The sequence below is a fragment of the Cebus imitator genome, unplaced genomic scaffold, assembly GCF_001604975.1.
Source record: "Cebus imitator isolate Cc_AM_T3 unplaced genomic scaffold, Cebus_imitator-1.0 Scaffold193, whole genome shotgun sequence".
NCBI lineage: Eukaryota > Metazoa > Chordata > Mammalia > Primates > Cebidae > Cebus > Cebus imitator.
The window spans coordinates 3407055-3415877 of NW_016107508.1; the positions used below are offsets into that span (position 1 = coordinate 3407055).

An 8823-nucleotide genomic window follows, 5' to 3' on the forward strand; every position below is an offset into this window, starting at 1 on the left:
AAAAAAAAAAAAAAAAAAAAAAAAAGCCAACATGGAAATCTTGTTTAAAAGAGAAAGCCAAATTTCACCCTTTACATTTGTGTGCTATTGATGTCAAACTCAATTCTTAATAAAACCTTATAGACAAATCAATCTTAATCAGCTTGACCACAAGGCAAGATTCTCTTATACCTTTTATAACCCTTTACAAATTTTTGCTAAAGAGATCAGTTCTCTAAGGAAAACCCTGTTGTGCTTTTATTCCAATATTCAATTTACAGAACAATTGAAGAATATCTGATATGGTTTAACTGTGTCCCCACCCAAATTTGATCTTGAACTGTAGCTCCCATAATTCCCATGTGTTATGGGAGGGACCCAGTGGGAGATAATTGTATCATGGTGGCAGGTTCCCCCGTACTGTTCTCATGGTAGTGAATTAAGTCTCATGAGATCTGATGATTTTATAAGGGGTTTTCCTTTCTGCTTGGCTTTTCATTTGCCCTTTGCCTGCCGCCATGTAAGTTGTACCTTTCCCCTTCCACAATGATTGTGAGACCTCCCTAGCCATGTGGAACTCTGAGTTCATTAAATCTCTTTTTCTTTTCTCTTTCTCTTTTTTGAGATAGAGTCTCACTCTGTCACCAAGCTGGAGTGCAGTGGTGCAATCTCAGCTCGCTGCAACCTCCACATCCTGGGTTCAAGCAATTCTCCTGCCTCAGCCTCCCGAATAGCTGGGACTACAGGTGTCTGCCACCGTGCCCAGCTAATTTTTGTATTTTCAGTAGAGACCGGGTTTCACCATGTTGGCCAGGATGGTCTCAATCTTTTGACCTCGTAGTCTACCTGCCTCGGCCTCCCAAAGCACTGGGATTACAGGCGTCAGCCACTGCCACCACATCCAGCCCTCTTGTTCTTTGTAAATTACCCAGTCTTGGGTATGTCTTTATCAGCAGCATCAGAAAGGACTAATGCAAAAACCCTTTCACTTTAGCCAATATTTTCACACAGAATTTTTTTTACAATATTAACCTTCTACAATTTGCTCAAACCTTCAGCTTTTTCCTATATAACTTAAAACAATCTTTTAACCTTTTAATTTAGGCAAAAAAAAAAAAAAAATCCACATTCCCATGCCATCTTATAACCTTTTATCAAAAACACATTTTACTTTCCTTACACACCTTGCATACAAAACTGTTTCTCCAGTAGTATCAAGTACATGTTAACAGTCTCAAGTACTGTTAACTCTTAGGAACTTTTTAATTTTTGGTGAAAAACCTGGCAAGTAAGCACTTTTGATTGTGTACTAGCTAGGTATGGAGCCCAGGACACCAGGCAGAAATAAAAATAGGGTCTGACTTCAGCATAGCCAGGGCCATGGTTAACTCCACCAAATGTCCCCAGGCCTTACCTAAAATCAAATGGCTCCAAAGCAGATAAGTTGAAAAATTTTCAAGAATCCAAGAAGCAGTTTATGACCTTAAAGTCTTTAGCAAACCTAATATCTGACCTGCCTAATGTCTTTGTTTTGAAGACATTCTTATTTTACCTATGATTTTAAAAACTATCTTTATTTCCCAAAGATTACATAAGTCACATGAACTAAGAGGAGTCACATTTTTATGTTTCTGACAAAATATTTTATTTAAGCCAATTAATCAGAGCTCTTTCATATAAACATTACACATGTAACACATGTAAATACACAGACAGACAGAAGAAGATCCAGTAGTTGTAAAATTTTTTATTGCCAGTTTCTTAATTGGATTATGGGCTTCAGGGTCCTGTCCCCTGAATGGCATAGACCAAGAGAAAGTATCACCATGTGGTTACAAGGTGAAGCTCCCAAGGACATAAAACAAAATGACAGGGAAACCTCATCCAGTTTTTTTGTTTGTTTCAAGGACCTCTGACCAGGAGTTTCAACATGTGGTCCCTGGGCAAAATGGTTGCCCTGAGTACAAGAAAATATAGGAAAGGGAAAGGAAAGCAAGAGAGAGGAAAGCATTGCCTGGGGCAGGGTGCAGAAGGTGAAGAGCTCAGGGAGGCCAGAGAAAGACCCATCCATTGCAGCAACACTGACTCAAAAATTCAGGTGGCCACTTGTCATCCTGAAGGGATCAGCTCTCAAGTTTCCCCCTTTAGGGAGAAAAAAAGGTCCCCATGTCCCATGATGTTGTACATGCTTAATCCTGCCACCCACAGCCATCAGCAAAGAGTGCATGGCAAATTAACCCAAAGAGAATAGCAGTATCTTGTTAGTGCCAAATCCATTTTTAACAAAGAGGGACTTTACTGAGAGGGACCTCTAACCCCTTAAATCTTAGGAAGGACTCTAACCCTCCTAAATTGGGCCTCCAACACGAGTTTGATCAAATATCCTTGCCTTTTATTAAGAGGGGCCTTTAACCCACTCTGTCTTAGGAGAAACTCTAACTCCCCTAAGTTGGGCTTCTAACCCAATCATCTCATTCTTTACCCAGGTAAAATGTACCACTTACCCCAAGTCAGCCAATTGGTGTTGCAGTCTATTTCCTTTGGGTTAAGGGCCTCCTCCATATTGTCCTAGCATGGTTCACCAGGAAAGGGGTCCCAATCCAGACCCCAAGAGAGGGTGCTTGGACCTCCCACAGGAAATAATTTCAGGTGAATCCAGAGTGAAGTGAGAGCAAGCTTATTAAGAAAGTAAAGGAATAAAAGAATGGCTATTCCACAGACAAAGCAGCATTTTGGGTTGCTGGACTGATAATACTTACAGTTGTATCTTGATTGCATGTGAAACAAGGGGTGGCTTATTCATGAATTTTCTGGGATAGGGGTGGTGGGCAATTCCCAGAGTGACAGAGGTAACTTCTGTCACGATCTAGGTTTTCGTGGATTTGGGCTGGCTTCTTTACCCCATGCTGCTTTATCAGCAAGGTCTTTTGCTGAATTATTTGGCAGTGTTCCAAAACTAAACAGGACTGGGGTTGGGGTGCAGGGTACAGTTTTCCTCCTTTCTTTGTCTTGCACAAGGGACACAGCCTCATTTCCAGGACATTAGAGGGTATCCCAAGCGGAGGGCCTTTCCCACCCCTGATTCTGCCCCTTTTTTCATTTTCTGTATTCATCTCTCCCCGGACTTCACACTAAGACTCTTTCTTTCCTCTTTTTTCTCTTCATTCATTTTTTCATTCAAAACATATTTATCAAACTCCTGAGCACTGACCCAAGAGAAAAAGATAGTCGCATCCTTGTTTCCAGTAGGGGAAAGGACAGAAACGCGCAAATGCAAAAAAAAAAAAAAAAAAAAAAAAAAAGTACATATCTACTAAGTCCCTATTTGTCACCAAACTAAGGCACATCAAGGTTAATTAACTTGCCCCAAGGCCGCAGCTATAAGGATTTCAATCAGGGCCACTGGTCAGAGATCATGCCATTAGCCACCAATCCATGCTGACTTCCTGCTTATCACAAATAAAGGAGTAGGGCTCCATGCCATTTGTCAACTAACGTAGAATGTTCCATACTGTAAATATTGTGTGTGAGGTGGAGGGATGTTCTCCATACAAAATAAAGTTCATAAGAAATGCAGTCATTATGAAAAGGAGGATTGTGAATTCCTCACATATCCAAGAAGGGCATTTTGAGGGGAAAAGTAATGCTCCTGGTATTGGGATGTGTTGGAATTGGATTTTCCTGAATAGGGCCAGCCCATTCTTACATTAGCAAGCCAAGGGTCAGATTTAATTAGCACCAAGTCTTGGTTGATTTATCTTATGAGTATGAGACTGACTCACTGTCTCCATTTGACATCTGGAATTGTACTTCATTCAGGGTGAGGCTATTTAGCCATCTGAAATCGGATTCCTCAGCAACTTCACCACACTCGGGACTGTGGAGACTGCTCTGTGCTCTCAGGAAACTACTGTCTTAAGGTGAATAGGGGTCTGGGAAGTGGGAGAGGGGAGGGAGCAACAGGGACTCCACACACAGCATTTTCTTCACCTTCATCCAGGGCTGCTTGCATGGTGATCAGTGGTGAGTGTCTGCTTGGGAAGGGGCTCAAGCCCATCCTTACCCTGAGCCTTTGAGAGCAACTGGCCTGGTCCCACCCTACGCTTCCCTCAAGGCCTAAAACCTGGGCTGGGTAGGGGCATAGTGGGCATAGGACAGACAGAATGTTAGAGAAGAACAGAACCATGGAGATTAGGGACCCATGCAAAGTCATTAACTTTAAAAGCTGTGGTCTGTGCAGATTTGGGGGCATTCTGGAAGTGGCCCACAAACCGCTATAGGACAGGGCGCGGGGCTCTGAACTACCATATGTCACCTATCAGGCAGAGCACTTTCGATTTTACATGCTCTGTTTTTGGGAAAGGCAGTGATGGCCATAAGTCTGTGCACCGAGTACCTTCACGTTGCCACTGAGAGGTCAGCTAGAGCCATAGGAAGTGGGAAAGGAGTTGCCATTGATACTGTCTTGTAGGAATCTCAGTCCCTCTGCTTCATCCCACTCCACCCTACTGCTTGGCTCAGACTTCTAAATTGTCATTATGAAGGCATATGGCCCTGATGGAGTCTCTACCACCTGCAACGTCAGAAAAGGGGCACAGCGTATGACAGGAGATGAGGTACTGCACTTCTTGTCTCTGGGCCTCAGTTGGTTTGTTTCAAAATGCAAGAGTAGGATTAGGTCGCTCTCAGGTGTCTCCCAGTGCTAGGTTGTGTCTAACTGGATGGCGTAGGTTCATGTTGGCCTCGTGGTTTTTGCAGAGGTCTGCTGGCTCCGGCTCCTGGCTCCTGCAGGTACATGTTCAGGCTTGCCTGTTTCCACAGTCCACTGCCTGTGCCCTGCCTGTTGGCCCCAGAGCCTTCATAGCCTGTGTTAAGTTTCATTTCTCCAGGTGCTCCCCCTTGCTGCCCCAGGGCCCAATCAATAATGTCCTTCTCCCCAAAACACCCTTGCTGAGCTTTCCCACCTCTGCAGTGGGGCCATCTGGGGCAGGACAGCAGAGACAATCCTTTTTTTGTTGTTTTTAATATGGGTAAAATACATATAAAATTTACCATCTTAATAATTTTTAACTGTATAATTCAGTAGAATTATATACATATGCATTGTGCAGCCATCACTGCCACCCATTTCCAGAACTCGTAATCTTGTAAAATTGAAACTCTGTACCCATTAAACAACAACTCTCTGTCCCGTACTCCCCCCAGCCCTGGGAAACCACCATTCTACTTTCTGTCTCTATGGATTTGACTGTTCCAGGTACCTCATATAATTGGGATCATACAGCATTTGTCTTTTTGTGGCTGACTTAATTTCACTTAGCAGAGTGGAAGACCTTCAAGATTTATCCTTGCTCTAGAATATATTAGAATTTCCTTTCTTGTGAAGACTGAATAATGTTCCATTCTATGTATATATTTTGTCTGTTGATGGATGCCTGAGTTGCTTCCATCTTTTAGCTACTATGAACAATGCTGCTATGAACATGGGTGTATAAATATCTCTTCCAGACTAGGCTTTCAGTTACTTAGGGTATTTACCCAAAAGTGGGTTTACAGGATTATATGATAATTCTATTTTTAATTTTTGACAAACTGCCATATTGTTTTCTATAGCAGCTGTACGATTTTACATTTCCACCAACGGTGCACAAGGGTTTCAATTTTTCCATGTCCTTCCAAACATGTTGTTTTCAGATTTTTTGTTTGTAGCCATCCTAATGTATGTAAGGTGATTTGGATTTTCATTTTCCTGATTAATGATGTTAAGCATCTTTTTATATGCTTGTTAGCTGTTTGTATATCTTCTTTGAGAAGTATCTATTTGAGTCCTTCATTTTTAATTGAGTTTTGTTGTTGTTGTTGTTGTTGTCGAGTTGTAGTTCTGGATATTAACTTCTCATCAAATATATGATTTATAGATATTTTCCCCATTTTGCAGGTTGCCTTTTCACTCTGTTTATTGTGTCTTTTGATGCACAAAGGCACACTTAAAAAAAAATTAGAGACAGGGTCTCACTCTATCCCCCAGGCTGGAGTGTAGTGGCATGATAATAGCTCATTGCAGCCTAGACTTCCTAGACTCAAGCAATACTCCAGTCTCAGCCTCCCAAGTAGCTGGGACTGCAGGTACACATGACAGTAATCAGAAAATTTTTAGAGATTTTTTTTAGAAATGAAAGTCTTTCTATGTTGCCCAGGCTGGTCTAGAACTCCTGGCCTCAAGCGATCTTCTTGTCTTAGCCTCCCCAGTAACTGGGATTACAGGTGCCAGCCACTGTTGCCAGCCTTAGGCACACTCTTTATCCATGCATCTTTTTATGAAATACTCAGTGTCTATTTGATCCCAGGTCTGGGCCTAGCATTAAGGGAGGCAGCAATGAATGGCTCCTGACTTGTGTTGGTCAGTTTTGCATTTCTGTAAGGGAATACCTGAAGCTGCGTAATTTATAAGAAAAGAGGTTTATTTGGCTCATGGTTCTGTAGGTTCTACAGGCATGGCACCGGCATCTTCTCAGCTTCTGGAGAAGCCTCGGGAAGCTTTTACTCATGGCAGAAGTTGAAGGGGAGCAGGTGTGTCGTATGGCAAGAGAGGGAGCAGGAGAGAGAGGAGGAGATGCCAGGCTCCTTTAAACAACCAACTCTTGCATGAATAAGCAGAGTGAGAATTCATTCATTAGCATGGGGAGGGCACCAAGCCATTCAAAAGGGATTTTCCCCCATGACCCAAGCACCTTCCACCAGGCCCCGCCACCAACAATGAAGATCACGTTTCAACATGAGATTTGGAGGGGACAAACATCTAAACCATAGCAGTCCTTGACTTTAGAGAGCTCCAAACCCAGCAGAGGAGATAGAGAACAACATTGCATTGTGGGAAATTCTATGGCAGAAAGGACATAGTGGACTCACATTTGAGTGCATAGGTGGAGGTATAGCTGGTCAAGGGAGATTGGGAATGTGTGGAAGTCTTCCTGGAGAATATGTAAGATGGTGGGGTCCTGAAAATTTTCCTGGATCTGGCACATAAAGGATCAGAGGCCTAAAAGAGCAGGGAATGACTCCTATTTGTTCCTCAGGACAGGAACATAGCCGGATTTTGGCAGCAATAAGTTTAGGGAGAGGCAAAAGCCAGTTCATGGGTGGCTTGCTTATTCTACGGGCCATACAAGGCTGCTGAGGGGTTTTAAACAGATGGGTGGGTCAACACCATCACTTTTCCCTGTACCACAGCAGCCAATAGATACGTCTCCATTCAGTGTTTTATATTCCTGACCTTGGACAGTAAGAGGTGTTGGTAGACTAGGATGGCAGTGATGGAGGTATTATGAAGTGGTCAGATTCTGGACATATATTAAAGGGTAAGTCAACAGGATTTATTAACAGACCGGACATGGAATGAGATGAAAAGAAAGGAGTTAGGGATGATTATATCAATCAAAAATAACAACAAAGAGAGGGGCTCTTCAAAGAAAAGAGTTTATTAGAGAATGAATGACAGAGGATTGCAATCTGGGATTACATGTGCTGTGGTGAACCATGAGAGTAGAGCATAGACATACCCAGAGAGGTAAAGGAAGGGATCCAACTCCATTTGTGTTGCTATAAAGCAGAGGTGTCCAGTCTTTTGGCTTCCCTAGGACACATTGGAAGAAGAAAAATTGTCATGGGCCACACATAAAATGCACTAACACTAATGATAGCTGATGAACTAAAAAAAAAATTGCAAAAAAATCTCATAATGTTTTAAGAAAGTTTATGAATTTGTGTTGGGCTGCATTCAAAGCCATCCTGGGCTACATGCAGGTCACGGGCCATGGCTGGACAATCTTGCTATAACGGGATACATGAGGCTGGGTAACTTATTAAGAATAGAATTTTATTTGGTTCACAGTTCTGCAGGCTGTACAGCCATAATGATTCTGGCTTCTACTTCTGCTGAAGGCCTCAGGCTGCTTCCACTCATGGTAGAAGGAACTGGCACGTCACATGGTGAGAAAGAGTTTCAGGGTTTTCTTCAACAAACAGTTCTCACGAGAACTGAGAGTGAAAATTCATTCTCATGAGAATAGCACCAGCACATTCATAAAAGATCTGCCCCCATGATCCAGACATCTCCCACTAGGCCTTACCTCCAACACTGGGAATCAAATCTTAGCACAAGACTTAGGGAAGCCAAACAAACCATATTTAAACTGTAGGCTCAATAATCATTTTGTAATCTGTGAATATCAGGTATTCACCGAAATCAGAACCTCAAAGTTAACTACATAGGCATTTTCACCAGTAACTCAGAAGATTCAGCTCTTTTCATTAAACCAATAACATAAGTAGTCTTACTTATCAAAAAGTCTGCAGAAAGATCATTTTGTTTTGGGTAGGTTTATAGTTGTATAACCTTCTATGCCACACCCTGACACCTCAAACTACCTATCAGAGACATATATAAAATCCAGACAAAAACCTATGCTGAAAATTCTGAAGGTGCTTCTATTTTTACTTTACCAACATTTTTAAAGCCAGTTTTTTTAGTAAAGTTATACTTAAGTCACATGAACTTGACAACTCCTTAGACTTATTTACTTTTATTTAGGAACACTCTTATAAGCTAATTTGGTAGATACAATGTATAACAGTAAGTGTACATATGAATAAACACATCAGACATGTATACACACACGCCAACAGAGATCCAATAGCTTTTACCTCGGAAATCTAGCCATGAGATAGCAATACAAGCTCACTGGTTTTACTTTGTTTGTCCCAAGAGGTAATCCAATGAAGGCTGTGAACCCAAATTTTGGGTAAAGCAGTTTTTTTTTTTTTTTTTTTTGAGACGGAGTTTCG

General features: G+C 41.9%; 1 long non-coding RNA gene across 5 annotated transcripts in view; it reads left to right on the forward strand.

The window, feature by feature from the left end:
- The window catches only part of LOC108316872, a 37205-nt gene that overhangs the window by 12510 nt on the left and 15872 nt on the right, over nucleotides 1-8823 (forward strand). For 4 of the 5 annotated variants that reach the window (XR_001830483.2, XR_005203186.1, XR_005203187.1 and 1 more), the window contains one exon: nucleotides 3799-3899. This is a non-coding gene — a long non-coding RNA (uncharacterized LOC108316872). Of the gene's footprint in view, nucleotides 1-3798; nucleotides 3900-7870; nucleotides 7969-8823 lie in introns of all 5 variants that reach the window. The other variant, XR_005203185.1, reaches the window with a different exon arrangement.